We start from the raw sequence: 18,902 nt of genomic DNA, 5'->3' as shown, positions 1-18,902 counted from the left end.
TAACCCTCAGCAGTTAGGTCTTTGTTCAAATAGTAGCTCATCACACAGGCCCTCAGTGATCTAAAATAGCTGCTGACCCTCCCTCCATCATCCTATAACTCACAACACTGTTTTGCTTTCTTTACATCTGCATCCACTATTTTTTTTTTCTGAGACAGAGTCTCACTCTGTTGCCCAGGCTGGAGTGCAGTGGTGCGATCTCAGCTCACTGCAACCTCCACCTCCGGGTTCGGGTGATTCTCCTGCCTCAGCCTCCCGAGCAGGTAGGACTACAGGTGCATGCCACCATGCCTGGCTAATTTTTGTATTTTTAGTAGAGACGGGGTTTCATCATATTGGCCAGGCTAGTCTCAAACTCCTGGCCTCAAGTGATCCTCCTGTCTCAGCCTCGCAAAGTGCTGGGATTACCAATGTAAGCCCACCACGCCAGGCCATCTCTCTGCTATTATTGTCTGTTTTCTCTCTCTAGGATATATACTCCATGAACAGTGGGACTTAGTCTGTCTTTTCCATTGCTGTGTCTCTAACATCCATAACAGTGTCTAGCCCATAATAGGTATTCAATAAATATTGATTGAATGAATGAAGCGATAAAGCAGAGAATTTGGGGTGCTTTCAATAAACTTGAAAGCAGAATTTGCTATCAAGAATACTGTCAGAATTGGTGTTTACTACACTTTCAATTTGCAGGCTCTCAGTCAAATCCAGTTACTAGCAAGTTGTAAGCAGAACAATTGCTTAGGCTCAGCCAAGGACCTCTTGACGAGCAGCAGTGCATTGACTTTATTACAAGTATCCCTCACCTGAAAGTGTGTTCCTTTAAGTGAATCAAACCTTTTTTTAAAAAAAAAATAATAATTCTGTATTTTTTAAGTTCATTGTTTAGTATTAGTTCTTTATTAAGAATCCCAATAGTGAATCCTTTATAGAACATTTTATGTAGTATAGACAACCTCCCTGACTTACCTGTGAAGAATTCAGATTTCTGTACCAAATTTTCTCTTCTACAAATGTAAGGAGCACCCATATGAGACACTGCAGACCCTTGCTGCTCAAAGTGTGGTCTGAGGACCTGCAACATGGCATCACCTGGGGACTTACTAAAAATAGAGAACCCTGCCCGGGCATGGGGCCCAAGGTGGGAGGATTGCTTGAGGCCAGGAGCTTAAGATCAGCCTTGAGATCAGCCTAAGTAACATAGCAGGACCCTGTCTCTACAAAAAAAAATTTTTAATTAGCCATGCATAATGGCGTGTGCCTGTAGTCCCAGCTACTTGGGAGGCTGAGGCAGGAGGCTTGCTTGAGCCCAGGAACTCAAGGTTACAGTGAGCTATGATTGTGCCATTGCACTCCAGCCTGAGCAACAGAGTGAGACCCTGTCTCAAAAGAAAAGAGAAACAAACAGAAAAACAGAATCTCAGGCCCCACCTAGACCAACAGAATTTTAACAAGATCTCTCAGCGATGCTTGTGCCTATTACACTTTGCAAAGCACTGATTTAGGCTGCTTTTTTGTTCCTTTAGGTGGGTTCTCCTCACTCAGTACTTGTCTGGAAGCCACCTTAACTTTAAATGTCATGCTCTCCAACTGTTCTCTCTATGTTAAAGTAGGTTCTCTTTAAAGCAATTCTAGATAGGTAGAAATCTAGCCTATTTTCAAATAGATTAGAGAAGATTGGATTCTGGGTGACTCTTAGATACCTCACTATAAGAAAAACAATTCTCTTGTCTCTCTCTCTGTCCCATATTCCTCCAGTTCAGGGCCTGCTGCATGAAAAGGAATGGCTGGTCTTCCAATCATTATCATTAAAGCCAAGCCAAGTTGTTGAATCCTTATTAAGTGCTGATTGTATGCAGTATACTAGCGTAGATACAGAGGGGACTCCAGCAAGTCCCTGTCTCCAAGGGCAAACCTCCGAATTTCCTCAAGTGTCAGTCACTACCTGTAAGGTGGGAACTGTTCCTTCTGCTCCATCTCTGTCACAAAGTTATGACCGATGAGGTAATGAAGTCCAAAGTCCTTTGTGAAAGTTAATATTCTCTAATTATGTGAAATATCATCATTAGGATTATTGAGGCAGCCAGGCTTACCCAGCTGAGGGTAGTTGAAAGCAGACAGGGTTAAGTGTCACAGGAGTAAAAGAAAAAAGCTGTTACATCTGGAGAATAAGGGATAGTTTCCTTAAAAGGTGGCAGTTAAACTGGATTTAGATGGAATCAGACTGAGAAATGTTCATGTCTCACTTGAAAGTGAGACTTGTCTCTTAGTCTTTTGATTGTTAGTATATATAAATTTAAGTCTTCTTCCTAAGTTGAAAGGCAGTTCTGTGGCTGTTCTGTGAGCCTTTCTCAGGTTATATTTGTCCCCAAAGTTAACGATTTATACCAGGGGTCCAGTGGGCTTCACGGATGACTGCGTTGCACCACTTTCAGATTTGAGACCGCATCTGCATTAAGTACAGACATATCAGTAAGTTTTGGCAGACCTAAAAAGTAAAGCGAATTTTTTTATTGTAAAAAAAACATGAAATTACAGTACTTTTCAGTCAAGTTCAGTACTGTGTTTGAAATATATGCATAAGAGGCTACTTAAATTTTCTCCTGTAGAAAAACATTCAAAATTCCAAATGCCTTCAATTATACTGGGATTGTAAAACAATTAACAGACACAGTTACATCCACCAACATGTTGAAAGTTTCAAAACAGTTTAGTGAAAGTTTTGAAGTCAAATTTCATAAGGAATAAATTTAGTTTTATTTTTATAAATACTTTTAGAGATACATTTCTCTGCAAAGAGTAAGTTGTTCTCATTTTTGAAGGTCAAAATTAAGTACTTTAGGCCGAGCACAATGGCTCACACCTGTAATCCCAGCACTTTGGGAGGCCGAGATGGGCAGATCACTTGAGGTCAGGAGTTTGAGACCTGCCTGGCCAACATGGTGAAACCCCGTCTCTGCTAAAAACACAAAAATTAGCTGGGCGTGGTGGCGCCCTCCTGTAATCCCAGCTACTAGGGAGGCTGAGGCAGGAGAATCGCTTGAACCCAAGAGGCAGAGGTTGCAGTGAGTCAAGATTGTGCCGTTGCACTCCAGTCTGGGAGACAAGAACAAAACTCCTATCTCAAAAAAAAAAAAAAGTTAAGTATTTTAATAACATGTTCTCTGTTCCTATCACAATTATTAAGAAACACAGTTTTAAAAAATTGTTTAAAGGCATCTGTCGAAGAATATTTCGGTAAACATCTGGTCAGTCAGCTACCCAGGGCATTCAGAACTAGGGGTCAGTGTCACAACTACTGGCAACATAGTTGAATTTTGCAGACTTATGTTAATCGTTGTAATTTTAAATGTCACATATTAGGTTCACCTGGATTCCCAATGCTGCTGGTCCTAATTTGACTGCCAACAGTCATTTATCAATTGTAAGAGTGGAGGAAGTCTACCAACTTAGACTTCTAGCTGAGACACAGAGGAAACCCATTATCAGTGCCAGTAAAAAGGCAGTGACTGGTAACAATAGTGCGTTGATCATGGACACTCCACTGCACTAGCATATATTAGAGAAAATGATTAAATCTCCCATCATCTCCTGCTGGAGTAGGAATAGTCACTGCTACAGAACATTGCCATGGGATCGATGTCTTGGCTTTTCTTCTGCATTTATGGAGCAGAAGGAAAGCATCATCTGGGACCACATCCTCTTCTATGATCTCTTCTCATATTGGCACCTGCTCATTAGAGACTGCTGCACCAGGGGACATTGGTACAGTAACAAGGGGACTCTCCTTTACGAACCCTTCTTTATCAGAGAAATTTCACCCAAATAGGGGGTTATGACAGGAAAGCTGTATTACCAAATTAGCACTGTAACCACCCTTCAAAAATCCGTTGCCTGCTTTATCAAGGCCATTTTTTCTTAATGTCAGAAAAGGGCCTAAAACAGATCTTTGTAATTGGAGTCTAAAAGGTTACCTCTTAGAGGAAAAGAAATATTCTTCTCATACACACACACACATATACTCTGTGTATGTGTTATATACATATATGATAAAGCATGATCCAAAAAGTTGTTTGGATTCCTGAAGCCTCTAGTACCTGGCAACTTAGTAGCCATTCAATCAATATTTGTTTAATAAATAAGTAAATAATAAGATGGAGATCACACACGTCTCACTTTGTCCTTCGAGTAGGATCAAGCGCTCAGAAGCAGAGTGATGTATACGTTTGTCAAACGAATGAGCGTTGCTCCACTTGCATCGGAGAACCCAGATGTACAATTTTGTGAATGCAGAAGCTCTCAGGAAAACAGATGCTGCATTTCAGCTGGTCTTGTCTGAATAAATAAATTACCCAAATCTCCAAATTTTTAATTTCATGTTTGAAAATGAAGCTGTGTAAATATTCTAGAAGGGGAGGAAGAAGGAGATGCAGTGTATATATTAGGTTTATATGTGAAATCCTCTTCCCTGTGCCTGTCATCATCCTCAGTACAGCCCCCATGGCTCAGGTGGCCAACTCGTGGTGTGGCTTGGGTGGAGCATACTGTAAGGAGGAACATTAAAGCAAATTTCATTCCAACCACAGCAATCTTCATAGGCTTGCTGGGGAGGAAGATAAGTGAGAAATAGAATGTATTATAAAGAGGAAAAAGTACAAATTAAGAATTTTAAAAGTTAGTCATTCTCATATTCTGCCATGAGCAAGCCTGAGAATTTTAACAAACTACTTCTCTGAATTTTCATTTCCTCATATGTAAGCATTGAGGACAATAAAGCAGCCTTGCCTTCCTAACTCATAGCTTTGAAAAGATCAAATGAGCTGATAAGAACAAGAGCTACCATTTATTAAGCATCAGCTCTGTGTAAAAGTATTGTGCAGGGCAGTATACATATTTTTAATATACGCAAAGTATATTTAATAAAACGCTGTAAAGAAATACTGTATATCCTTTTTAGGGGGTAAATACTTTGAAAACCCTAAACTTACTATATGAATTTACGATACTGTGAAATTTATTTGATAACATATTTTACACCTCTGCATCTATTATATGCGAAGAACTGTGCAAAAATGATAGAAGAAATATGAAAATAAACAAAACAGAACTTGCCTTCAAAGAGCTTACAGCCCAGTGAAGGAAGGAAGGGTAACTGGTTAAATAAGTACCCAATGGCTGTAATAGATAAGATGTAGAGCACAGCAAGCTTCATATGGGTGAGGAGTTTATTCAGCGGCTTAGACCACAGTCCTCTGCTGTGCCTGCTTGAAATAGCTGGTGCATCAGCCATTTCATCGTTAAAGGAGCAGCAATGAATACTGGCCCGTTTCCTTCCTTTCGTAATATCAGAGTCTAATCTTACTCCATCTCTAAGAAGCATCTAGAGAGCTGACATACTAGGAAGTCCTCAAGAAGTGCATATACAAAAATACAGTTTATCATACTATACTCATGGACCCAAATCTCCCCTGCCTGAAACAGGCAGTTTTCTGATTTGTAGATAATAGATTGGGTAGAATACAAGCAAATAATTTACTTGGAGGGAACAAAATTAATCTGAATGGAGATTAAATTCACCAGAGGGTAAGATAACCAGAAAGTATAGTTGGAAGAGGAGGAAAGAAAGAAAAAAGACAGAGCGATCATTGATAGACAGGTAATAGATCATACTTACCTAAGAGTATACCATGTTTTCCTATATCTAATATTATTTAAATATTTATAGAACGTAAATTGAAGGTAGTTTTAACCACAGATATAAAGATGAAAATACTTTAGTGATCTTACTTCCTCCGTTCTATCATATAAATGCAGTGTAGATGTGTATCATATAAACACAGTGTAGACTCAAGACAAGTTGATTAACAATAAATATATATTGGCTTATATTTTGTCACTGCTGCTGAAATTTTAAATATATAAGAGTTTTATAAGTAATAGCAATAACTGATGTTTATTGAGCACTTACTATGGGCCACACATTGTTCTAAGCTATATGCATACATATATAAATATATATGTGTGTGTACATATACATTCATTTAATTTGTAAAAAAGTGATACCACTAATACTATTGTTTGCAGACTTATTTCCCTCTCTCATAGGGTCTTATATTTTTCCTGCATACTGATGATTCTCTTTAAATGTTAAATAACCAAATATAGCACCATCAATTTACATGGAAATAAAGTTCTGTGGTTTTTGGCCATCAATGTTTTTAACAAAGTAGTCTGTTAACACTCCAGAATAAGTGGCTTTTACATGGGGAATTGGGGAGAGAGGGAAGAAATAAGTCCTTGGTCCATGCAGATCCCAGGAGTCAATCAATAGTGTGTACAGCACGCTGCTGTGCAGCAGTTTCTCATGAAGCTGTGCACATCCCAATTGCTTTCTGCTCAGCAGAGGATTACAACAATGCCTATTTATCCAGCTCTGTCCATCCAAGGATTTTAGATACATCATAAACTCATCAATTAATCAGAGACATGGCACCCATTTCAAAATGCTGGGTGAACTACATCCTGGAAGATTACGAGAAATGCTCACATCGACAGAGTAAATCAGAAACTATTTCCTGATGGATTCCTGAACGACACACCAAGTACTGAAATGAAGAGGGCTGTCTCCAGCACTGATTCACAAAGTATATCTCAAGTGGAAGAAAACTTCCGGAATAAAACATCACTTTATTTTTTTTGAAGCATCTGTTAAACTTGAAAAATTAAACTGAGGTAGAATGGCAAAACTCATTAAATATTAATACAATTAATTGGCTTCCCTCTTCAGAGTAAAGTGTCACTGACCTCCCTTTCTTAACAATTAAAACCCTCTGAAACCGTTGGGCTTTTTAAATACAGTGTTACTTTTGTTCTTGATTCTCTGGTCTTTGTCAAGTGAGGAATTCTTCCTGTGGTCCAGCACGCTCAGCCGAACTGGCTTTCCAGACAGCTGTGAATGTTCGGTATTTATTCAGACAATACTCCCACACTTTGATGATTTACTGTGGTCCAAGCATCTTGTTCTTCATTTTGAAGAAACATTCCAGTCTGTAGGTATCGTCTACTTTCTTGTAATGAGAGGTAGTTTAAAGTTTTCATTTGTGTAGCTGGAAGTGCACTCACGTCATTAGAAATTCAAGAAATGGCAACTCAATATCCATTTCTAATCTGAAGGGTCTTCCCAGCCCCTGCCATGTTAGCCCCACCCAGAAATCACTGAACTATGATTAGCTTCCAAGATTAATGAATTCTAGGATAGCATGATTACTTATGACTTAATGCCAGTCAGAATTTGCCATCTGCCTTTCAGCCATTTCATGAACCCAGCGGAAGAGAGCATTTATCAAAATGGCTGTGCAACACCCCTCATGTCTTAACACTCTTTAGGGACTTATATAAGCAACACTTCATGTTCGAATGTCAAAATCCACGTGTAAGGCTTAAAAGTAGTATGGGATGCTTAAGAATGCTTTTCAGGGCCAGTTATTCTTTGATATTTATCGCTTCATGGTGCTGACACCTGCTTCTAATTTTAAGAGTTCGTTCTTCCAGTGGATTTTTTTTTCCTTCAGAAATCTTATCCTCAAAAGACTTAACTAGCAATTTTTCTTTTTTTGATGTGCTTGATGTTTTGATAAGTTTGTCTATCAGCATTGAAACTTTAACATACCTTTCGTTTAGAATAAAATCTTTGTGACACACATTTATTATATTGGGTCACATAAATTTTTGCCCTGGCCATACATTCGAAGACTTTTGCAGAGATATAATTTATTAGAAATGTTATTATCTGCCACTTGGCCTACTTGATAGTTGTCTTAAGTTGACAAAAGCTATAGACATAGATAAAGTCTTCCTTGAGGGAGCAGTTCAGTAAATAACTTTCACCCAATACCCTTATTTGGTTGTCTTTCATACCCAAGGGCCAGGTTGGTGGCAGTTGTCATTTGAGAGTTAGTAAGTGTAAGGACAAAGACAGAGAGGAACCTAGTTTTGTCTATTTAGACACATATGGAAATAGTCCTTTGGTTTGGGTGTAGCCAGCCTAGTTGTAGTGCCCATTGTGGTTTGCTTTCTTGTTTTTATCTTGTCTAAAGACCTTTTCCTCACAAGTGCTGGATAAAGTTCATTGCATGAGTAGAAGAAGCCGCAAAAGATGGTATATAGCTAGCAACCCGTTCTGATTGGTCTATGAAGAGTTGCCTGTATAAAATTGGATCCTTGTGTTCGGTTCCAAAAAAAGGTGTGAATGTGAAGAAGAAGTGTTAAATCATGACTCCAGAGAAAATGTCGGCCATGAGCAGTTTTTAGTTTAAGTGAAAACCAAACTTTAGGAGTTGGACAAATAAGATGAGGAGAAAAAAGGGTGAATCATTAACTCCAATATGAAAGGATTATGGTGATCAAGTTTCACCCAACTTAAATAAGACACCCAACAAAGACTGTGACTGATGGAACTAACTCATTTACTTAATTGATATGCCAAACTCTGCCAAGCACTTACCCTTAGTGTCAAATAAGTAATTTTTAATAAAATATTTCTAAGATATGAAGACAGTTAAGAAAATAGCATGCTTTTTAATAATTGTACTCATAAGTAAATGGATCATTACGTTGTCACAAAGAATGACAGTGAGCAGAAACAGCCTGCTAATCCCTCTTAGATAAGTATTTAACATAATTAGACAGACACCATCTCTTCTGTTGAATGTAGCATTAATCATTAGAAGTGCAACTTTACACAGCATACTTGTTTCTGATATGTCATTGTTGTTAAAAAAAAAAGCAAATTATTTTGTCAGATACAGTGCTTCAGAAAATGACTCATGTAGTTGTGTGATTTACATAAATACAGTTATTTCCCTTTTTATTGTTTTGTGTTTGTTTTAATAGTGTTTAATAGTAGTGTGGTCCTTTTACATCCATGAAGCTGCATTTGAGGTTAGTGGTTCATTCATTTTGTTTTGCAAAATATCAGTATAATGAACATACTTGAAGTATTTTTAAGCTTTGAAGGGATCTTTTGGCTCATCTACCTAAACTGAAGGCACAACTCCTTCAGAGAAAGGTTTTCTTATAAGGAATGGGCTAGAAGTTTTCTGCATTAAATAAGAGCTGAAGAGAGAACCTCTTTCTATTAAAAATTTGAGGTTAAAATGATGGAATGTATTGCCCTCTTCCAGTATTCATAAGCACTATCTTTAAAAAAAATTCATTTTCTTTTGCTATGTAGCTTCTAGCTTGAACTATGAACTACTGAATACTTATAAAGTGATAGCAGCTTAATTCATTGCACAACGCTAGCTTCCCACTTTCTCTGTGACTCAAAGGCCTTCAAAGGCAAAGAATGGGGTTATTGAAGGATGGCAGGCAGATTTCACTAAGTAACAGGTGGAGGTCAAAGCAGTTTATTTGTGGGATGAACAGAGTGCAGAGATGAAAAAGCAAATGCTTTGCCATAATAAGATTTAGCAAGAAAATGCTGACAACACGAAGCCTTAGATTCTAGCTGACAGAACCTTTTCTCGTGTTCATTACTTGATTTCACAGTTCAAGCAATTTGAAGAGCGCTAAAATTTTCTTTCTTTTTCTCTTATGAAATGTTTCAATCAGTTTCAAATTTTTGCTTTAGCTGGGTGCTCTGCTTGTATCCAAGGAACACTGGAACTAATAGAGCTCCAGCACAGGCGTATCCCAAACATGGACCCTCACAGACTATGCATCTCTTTCAAATTAAATTTTATCCATAGGACCCTTAAACTCTAGCTCTCTATCATGTTTTAACTGACAGAAGAGAGTATATTTAAGTAAATACTAAAGTTCACATCATCAAGGCTAATGTTATATGCCAACGAAAGTATTCATAAGGGTGTTAACCAAGCTTGAACACTGAGTTACTTCCAGCTTGTTGGAGATGGAGAGAAAAAGCTTTCATTTTTTTCCCATTATACAGTTCTATATTTGTACAGTGAATATGTTTCACTTTTGGAAGTTTAAAAAAAAAAGACTAAACATGCTGAACAATACAAAATAAGGTTTATCTACTGTTGTACAGCATGACCAAAAAAGTAAAAAGTTATTTGGTATCATATCATATAGACCAGAGCTGTCCAATAGAACTTTCTGCAGTGATAGAGATGTTCTGTGTCTATAGTATCCAATATTCTAACCATGAGCTACATATGGCTACTAAGCCCTTGCAATGTGGCTATGCTGAGCAACTGAATTTTTAAATTCATTTAATTTTAATTAATTTAGATTTAAGTAGCCACATGTGGCTAGTAGCTACCATATTGGGCAGGGCAGATATAAACCAAACATATGTATGATTGAGTTTTTTACTATTCAGCTGGATATCTAAGGAGAATGAATAAAACATTATGCTATTTTATACTATATGTATTGTTTATGGAAAGAAATAATTTGGTTTTCTCAGAAATGTCTTCTTTATCCTCAGTCCTTCTGTGAATGCGTATAATTGCTATGTTGAGCCAAAATCAGTCCTTTCCTGAACACATGGGGGGATGGGATGGCTAGGGGGCAGATGGAATGGGTAGGGAATCTCCAACCTCTTGTAAGTATATGGAGCATGTAACACAATTTTTTTTTATTTCAGTCCTGTCACTGGGGTGTCTGTGTTTACCTTGAAAGGAGAGGAAATCCCCCAACTAGTCGAGAGATTTTATTTTTGGCTCAGAAACCAGATTTTTATATGACATTTTCCTTGTGTCTATTCTTTACTCTCTCTGGTTGTAAATTTTCACTCACAAATGAACATTTGGAATATATTACAGAACTCATCATTTCTTTCCCCCTGAATAATCCATGTAATTTTTACTCCATACTCCCATTTTTTAAAAACTGAAGAAATCACTGGTGTCCCCAACCCATTTAAATTACCTGAACTTCTTTATGATGTGATAATTCTTTGGGAGTCCTTTTAGCTCATTTTCAATGGCTGCATATAGAGTAAGAAGGATAAACCTCAGAAGCTATATTAACTTTCATTTATGCTCTCTATCATAAAAATGATTTTAAAACATTTTTATTCACTGAAAAAGGCTAAAAGTCAAAATAGTCTGTTTTACCTTTTTATCGTTGAGTGTGCTAATCATAAAAAATTATACTAGAATGAACCCTAATGGATTTTATCATTAGGACACACATCTAACAAACGTGCGGTGTCTTCAATGACCTCCTTGTATCCCGCAGCCTGTGTTTATGCTCACAAGAACAGAATGGTCCCTTAACCGTGGGATTCTTCTGTTCAGTCACAGCCTTTATTTGGCATCATGGTTAGAGATAATCTAATTACAAGATATACTTTCAGTGGTTCTAGAAAGGTCTTGTTCCTGCCTGTGGGGGAATTACTAGAGTGCAGTATAGCTCTGCATCTGGAAGAGATGTGTCTGAGTGTAAATCTGATAGTGGATGACTTGCAAAAGATGGTACTGGTACTCAGCATTCATCCTGGGCTTGAGAAATGTCACTGAAGTTTATGCGGACGCCATTAGTCTGATGGACATGACTGGGCTGTCTGTTCCCCACACTTAGATCTAGTGGAGTAGGGGAATCTGAATGCCTGAGTGTAAAAAAGAAGAGTCACAAAGCAGTTAGCATCATTAAGACTTGGAATGTTTGCAAGAAGAAACATGTTCAAGTGTCTTTAATAGTTCAGATTTAAATCAGCTCATCATAGGTTTGTATTGATAAGATACATAAGTAGTACTCCCCCGCACCCTCACCCAGAAGTAGGGATCTTGGTAGCATGGTACACTGAAAGGAGCAAGAGCTTTGGTTTCCTGGGTTCAAATCCTGGCTCCTCCACTCACTGATTATGTAGCCTCTCACCTTCTTAAGGACTGCTCTGCCTCAGGGACCCTCTGTTCTCTGAGTCATGGCTTTCTGCCTGTCTGCTGGACCATTCCCATCAGTAGACAAGCATGCTGGACTCTCTCCTACCTTCAGAAAGCTATCCCTTGTTTCCCTCCCTCTTCCTGTAGCCACTACCCTATTTTTCTGCTCTCCTCTGCAGATTCCTCCTTCATTTCATGGAAGTTGACTACACCATTTCCCCTGTTTCTTCACTTCCCATTGATTTTATAAACCATGCTATCCTATCTTCTCTGTGCCTCACTCTCCTGGAACCCACTTTTCAAGACTGTCAGAAACATTCATGTTGCCAAATCCAGTGGACCCTTTTCTGTCCTCATTATACGTGATCTCTCAGTGGCATTCAACTCAGTTGATTGCAGCCTTCTCCTTGAAACACTTCTTAGTTTCTATAAACTCTCCAATGAGTTAAATGCCTCAACTTAGTTACCTGTTTTGATGCTGACTTTAGACACTCGGGAGCCTTCCTTGATTTTTACAAATTACTGAATTCTAAATAATCGTGTGTGTTATAGCCTCTGGTTAAGTGAGCTATTTATTACTGCATTGTAATATATAGTCTAGGCTTGGACACTATCAACAAGTCTTAAGAGGAGAATTTTTGTCCTTTCTTATTATAGATAGAGATATAACATGGTTTGCAGGAGGCTTTATAGAAGAAGCAACTTGTTGAATAGGCAAGAGGCCTATAGTAAATATAAAACACTTATATACTCTTTTGCAACTCAACATCTGGGGTCATTATCTTCTTCTAAATCTATGTGACATTTATTTTGTGGAGGTTCTGTGTTAGAATCGCTGATAATTCATTCAGTGTGTGTTTGATAAAATCTTAACTGATCCTTACTAAGGCCAAGAGAAAACTTTGATATATAAGACAAATGATTCCTAGTATACTTCAGAGTGGGTTTTTTTGCATACACTTTTGTATCTGATATACCCTTCCTTTTTTTCCCCCTTTGGATAACCAAATTTAAAACTTCAGCTATAAATATACTTTATTGACTTAAATAGGACACTGTTTATAGTATACTAGGAAAACTATATGAGGGTTTTATAAAACTTGAGAACCAGAGAGACCTGGATCTGCAGTACCATCTAATAGCTGTATGATCCTAGACAAATTGTTTAACATCACTTGATATCTGATTTCTGTAATATTAAGTTATTGGTAGAAAGGATAATAATACCTACCTATCTCAGATGAAAATGTAAGGATTTGGGGATGGACACGGTGGCTCATGCCTGTAATCCCAGCACTTTGGGAGGCCAAGGTGGGTGTATCACCTGAGGTCAGGAGTTCGAGACCAGCTTGGCCAACATGGTGAAACCTTATATCTACTAAAAAAAAAAAAAAATACAAAAATTAGCCGGGTATGGTGGCATGTGCCTGTAGACCCAGCTACTCAGGAGGCTGAGGCAGGAGAATCGCTTGAACCAGGGAGGCAGAGGTTGCAGTGAGCCAAGATCGCACCACTGCACTCCAGCCTGGGTAACAGACCGAGACTCCATCTCAAAAAAAAAAAGAAAATGTAAGGATTTGAGATTTATAAGTACGTGGCACATAGTGGGCACTCCATAATTTGTAGCTTTTATTATTTTCAGCCTGGTTTTTGGACATGATCGATATGTAGAGATTTAATCTCTGTAGCTGCCTCCTGCCTCTCTTGAGGCCACTTGATGGATGAAGGCTTCCAGTTGCCTTTAAGCCTTTAAGTTTGGTGTAATAGTTGTTCTGGCAATAACAGTTATAAAAATAGGTTGTTGGGAATTAGATGATGACAATGAACAGGACGCTATCCAAGTCATGAACAATTAAACTTGTAACATTTTGGGGTCCTCTCTAACCTGCTTATTGTATTGGATTTAAAAGCTAAAGTGCTGAGGTTGCTTGCTTTCAGAGTTTCTCTCTGTTTGTGACTATAAATGAACATTATTGAAACTAAACTTTCTATTCTTGACTTTGTCACTTTGAAGAAAAGAACATACACCAGTTATATCTTCTCTGACAACTTGAATTACATCTCCCAAACTCCTGCGACAGACAAGATAAGGTCCTGCTGTCCCGGGCAGCACTTACCAGGGATACTTTTAACAGGAGAATGAATTTTTGGATAGGTGCTCTAACAAAGTAAGCACTAACACTGAGAAGTTACAGTTCCTTTTGAAAAATCCAACATGTTGTTCAGTTGTCACTGGAATAATTACAGTTTATGGTGATCCTTCCCTTCTCTTCCATTCCCATTAATGTTGTAGCTCCTTTGGCTCCTTAAAATCTCCCCTTTAAGAAGATACCTAAGGAAGAATAAACAGCTTTGTACTTCCTAACGATTCCTGCAGTGTTTCCTTTACTATTGTCACTGTAGAGTTCTTGGTCAAAGTGTTTGAAAAATATCATAACTTGGGAGTAGGGGAGAGGTGAAATTAATTATGATTGGTTTTCCATTTTCTTCTTTTTATTTTATGTGATATCAAATTGCAGTGAAAAATTCCCTAAAACAAATTTTAACTTCTTAGGGGAGACCCCGAGAATTTGTTTTGAGGTTTTTTTCACGTCACTCAATCTAATTTTGTTATTGATGTTTCTCGAAAGAATCAGGAGAAGTAGAAATTTTCAAAAGTATTTATGTCCCTTGAAAATTACCACTTTTTAGTTCCTTTTCTAAGAATACGTCTTACCGTTTTCTCTGGGTGACTAGCTAGTGGAAGACTGTACAACCTAGGGTGGATTAGGTAAAAATAAGGGAAACTTTCAGAAATATAGAGAGTAATTATTGTATAGCAAACATCTTTAATACACACATGTCTAGCATTGCAATCGTCTTATATTTGAATATCATGTTTGTTTTCTGTTACTGCAGAACGGATTTTCACAGAGTTAGCAACTTGAAACAACACACAGTTATTAATATTATCTCACAGTTTCCATGGGTCTGGAGCCTGGCCACGGCTCATCTAGATCTTCTGCTTAGGTCATACAAGGCTGCAATGAGAATTTTGTTCAGACTCCATTTCTTTCTGGAGCTCAAGGGCCTGTTGCAAACTCTCGTGATTGTTGGCAGAATTCGGTTGCTTGTGGATGTGGGACTAAAGTCCCTGCTTTCTGAAAGCTAACTGTCAGCAAGGGGCCCCACTCAGCTCCCAGAGGCCCCTGCAGTTCCTTGCCTTGTGGCTGTCACAGGCCCTTTCACAATATGGCAGCTGACTTCTTCAAAGCCTGAGGAAGAAGCTCTCTGACTTCTAATTCCTTTTATACAAGGCTCCCATGATTAGGTCAGGCCCTCCAGGGAAAATATATTTTTCCTTAACTCAAACTCACCTGATTGGGGACCTTAATTATATCCGTAGAAGTCTTTTGCAATGTAACATAACCTAATCAATGTAATCACCTTTGCAGTATAATATAACCTATTCACAAGAATTACGTTTATCATATTCACAAATATCTCACACACGCAAAAGGAGAGGATTATATAAGGCATCATTATACAAGGCTGGGAACTAGGAAGCCATCTTAGAATTCTGAGTACCACAATTTTTTTTTCGAGATAAGGTCTCTCTCTTTTGTCCAGGCTGGAGTGCAGTGGTGTGATTGTAGCTCATAAACTCCTGGGTTCATGTGATCCTCCTGCCTCTGCCTTCTGAGTAGCTGGGACTGTAGGCATATACCACCACACTCAGCTAACTTTTTTTTTTTTTTTTGAGATGGAATCTTGCTCTGTCAGCAGGCTGGAGTGCAGTAGCATGATCTGGGCTGACTGCAACCTCCGCCTCCCAGGTTCAAGCAATCCTCCTGCCTCCATGTCCTGAGTAGCTGGGACTACAGGCACATGTCACCACGCCCAGCTAATTTTTGTATTTTTAGTAGAGATGGGGTTTCACCATGTTGGCCAGGATGGTCTCGATCTCTTGACCTTGTGATCTGCCCACCTCGGCCTCCCAAAGTGCTGGGATTACAGGCATGAGCCACCGTGCCTGGCCTCAGCTAACTTTTAAAAATTAATTTTTTGTAGAGATAAGGTCTCACTATATTGTCCAGGCTGCTCTCGAACTCCTGGCCTGAAGCAATCCTCCTGTCTCAGCCTCCCACAGTGCTGGGATTATAGACATGAGCCACCAGCCCAGCCTGACTACCACAAATACCAATGATGAATTTGAAGGAATCTTTGTGAATAGTGCATTTGACCTGTATTTTCAAGGTTTTCTTGTTGAACTTTGCACTTATAAGTGCCTCCAGAGATGAAAGCCACTACATGACTAGATCCCATATATGTTTGCCCTTGTCTACTGAACACAATTTGGAATGACTCATGTAGCTTAGAAAAAATGGCAGACTAGAGGGAAATTCAAAATTCAAAAATTCTGGATGTTTAGAAAACCAGTGACAAGCCACAGGCCTTCTTGACATGTTTCTCCAATTCTATTTACTCTCATTGGGTTTTTTTATACCAATCAAAAGGATGAAATGCCCCATTGAAACAAAACATTATGCTAGATTTCTGCTTCTCATTCTACAAAATTCTTTATTTTTCTGCATTGAACTTTAAAGTAACATTTCATTTCCTCCAGAAAAGGAGTAGGATTACTTCATCTGTAATCTTTTTTTAAAAATCTGGTACTTCTAGAAAATACATTGAAATTAAAATTTTTAATTCATTAAAAGAAAGCCAATCAGTCATTAATCCGTACAGTAATTTTGTAACAGTTGTGCATAAATAATTGGCAAAAGAGATTTTAAAAAGGATTTATTTTTAAAGTAATGTGCAGAACCAAATTTGATTTCAAAAATAAAAGCCAAGATTGTTCTCTAGCTTTTAACAGAGAGTAGTTTACTAGCATTTTGGAATTTCATCTGGTCAATTAAATATACAAAACAAATTAACCAAAACATACATTATGCATGTAGAGAAAATATTAAAGTATATACTAAGGAAATGTGCTCAATATGACTCTTTAAAAATTGAAAACACAAAGTAATTTTGAGATTCATGACAGCCTTAGGGTTCATATTACTTGACTGTGATAAATTTAGAAGATTATACAGAGTTTGGCTGGTTGTTCCTGCATGCTGACGGTATTTCTTCCCTCTTTAACCCTTGCAAAGAAGATTTAAATTTTGCTATTTTTGAACTCGTTTACCAACTTGGTCATTCTTGATACTTGTTATTGCCCAAATTTTACTTGTAATTCCTTTTAGAAGCATAAATAGTGGATTTCAATCATGTCCATATTTCTGCAGTATTTAGAATGGCATGAATTAGAAAACATGAATTTTTCAAAGAAATCATAACTTTTTCTTGAGTCCAGCCGTTTGCTATCATCAATAAGATTAGTTAGGATACTGGATTTCATCAGTGATTCCATTATCTGGAAAAAAAAAAAATCTGCCACCTTTAAAGTTTTGATTTTTGTTTTAATTATCTGTTCTGCTTCTGTTTTATGACATGTAGTTCAGGCATTGGACTAAATTTAAATCAGTGGAACGGTTGGCAGCCTATAAATTGGTCTACACAAAAAGGTTTAAATGAGTTGGGAGATTTGTTTACATTTTGGTAGCTTTTTATTTCTTTCATTTTTTTTATTTGAAATCTCCTCCTTAGTGTAATTACATGATGATACCTTAGGTTAGGTTACTTGCAGTGAATGTTCACCCAAAATCTCAGTGCATCCTACATTAGAACTTTGGTATGGTGTGACTGGTTACTGATTCAGCAAGCAACAAATATAACTAAAGTCACTTGACTTAATTACTTCATTTTTAATTCAAATCACATGGATATTGATCTAGAAAGGATCTGATTCAAATTGTCAAATTAGTATGAAATCACATACCACTCTATGTTGTACTTATATCTGACTATGCAAATGTGTTTACCAATTTTCAATTTTTCTTTCTTGGGGTTAAAATTCTAAGCTTTGCTATGTTTAAGCATCTATTCATGAAGCTACAGATAAAGCTGAGACCTGCACGAGTAGTTTAAATATCTTTTCAGACCATTTGGGTGTTTCAGAGCCTTGGAGGTCTTGGACGTAGAGGGGAACAAAGCCGACAAGGACTCTGTCCTTATAGAGTCTGAGTCACACTCAAAGGTCATGTTGTAGAATTGCATTAAGGAAATCTGTGATCAGAAATAACAGGGACATATTTAGATACAGGCAAAACTAACTAAATTTCTGGAAAGATCTATACCTATAAAGTGCTTGGCACAGTACATGGTACTCCATAACAGTTACATGTTAATATCATTATGATTTTTATTACTTAATTTTCCAGTTCACCCAAATAATTCTCTGGTCATGGGCAGAACACAGCACATGTAAACATGTATAAGTAAAATGGAATTTGGTTCTTTTAACATCAGTGCAGACCAGTTTCGTGCTACAACCTTAAGAGAGCTCAAATTTGTCCCCTGATGCAGAGACTAGGAGTTATTTCTTTTATTTTTATATCCAAATTTTCCTTGTTTTAATTGGCACCCTACCAAACTGATAGATGCCTCCAGTTGGGTATGTCAGCGTGGTTGCTGAGAACATTACAAATCCAGTAATTACAAGGAACTGTTTCTCCATTATTTTCTTCCCAAAGCTTTTTCTATGCTGGAAATGCTGTGAAAACCTTAGACACAATAATAAAAGTACTATTTTTAAAAACAAGCTTTTATTGTATTAACATGAAAGCAATATATGTTCATCAAGACAGGTAAGCAAAACGAAGGCAATGAAAATCACCCAAATTCAATACGGAGAGAGAACTACCATTATAGTTTATGCATATTGCCTTCCAGTTCTTTCTCTATGCATAGAAATAGCCTTTTCAATGGTGTCATAGTATAACATCCTATTTTGTAATTGCCTTTTTCAATTAACATTATATTATAAATGTTTTGCCACATCATTACTCTTTTACAGTATTGTTTACATTGATTATACCATACTTATTTAACCAGTCCCCAATTGTAGGGCATTTAAGATTTTTTTACTTTTCTTTTTTCTTTTTTTCTATTCTAAAGAAT

The 18,902-nt window shown here is 37.5% G+C and overlaps 1 protein-coding gene across 9 annotated transcripts in view; it reads left to right on the top strand.

Moving 5' to 3' along the window:
* NFIA (nuclear factor I A) overlaps positions 1 to 18,902 on the top strand; it is a 599,513-nt gene that overhangs the window by 498,101 nt on the left and 82,510 nt on the right. The gene's annotated exons all lie outside the window — the stretch shown is intronic.

This window comes from Pongo pygmaeus, chromosome 1 (genome assembly GCF_028885625.2).
Source record: "Pongo pygmaeus isolate AG05252 chromosome 1, NHGRI_mPonPyg2-v2.0_pri, whole genome shotgun sequence".
In the NCBI taxonomy this organism is placed as follows: Eukaryota; Metazoa; Chordata; class Mammalia; order Primates; family Hominidae; genus Pongo; species Pongo pygmaeus.
Note: the sequence above shows the minus strand (reverse complement) of the source record. Positions and strands in the feature narration are given on the sequence as shown.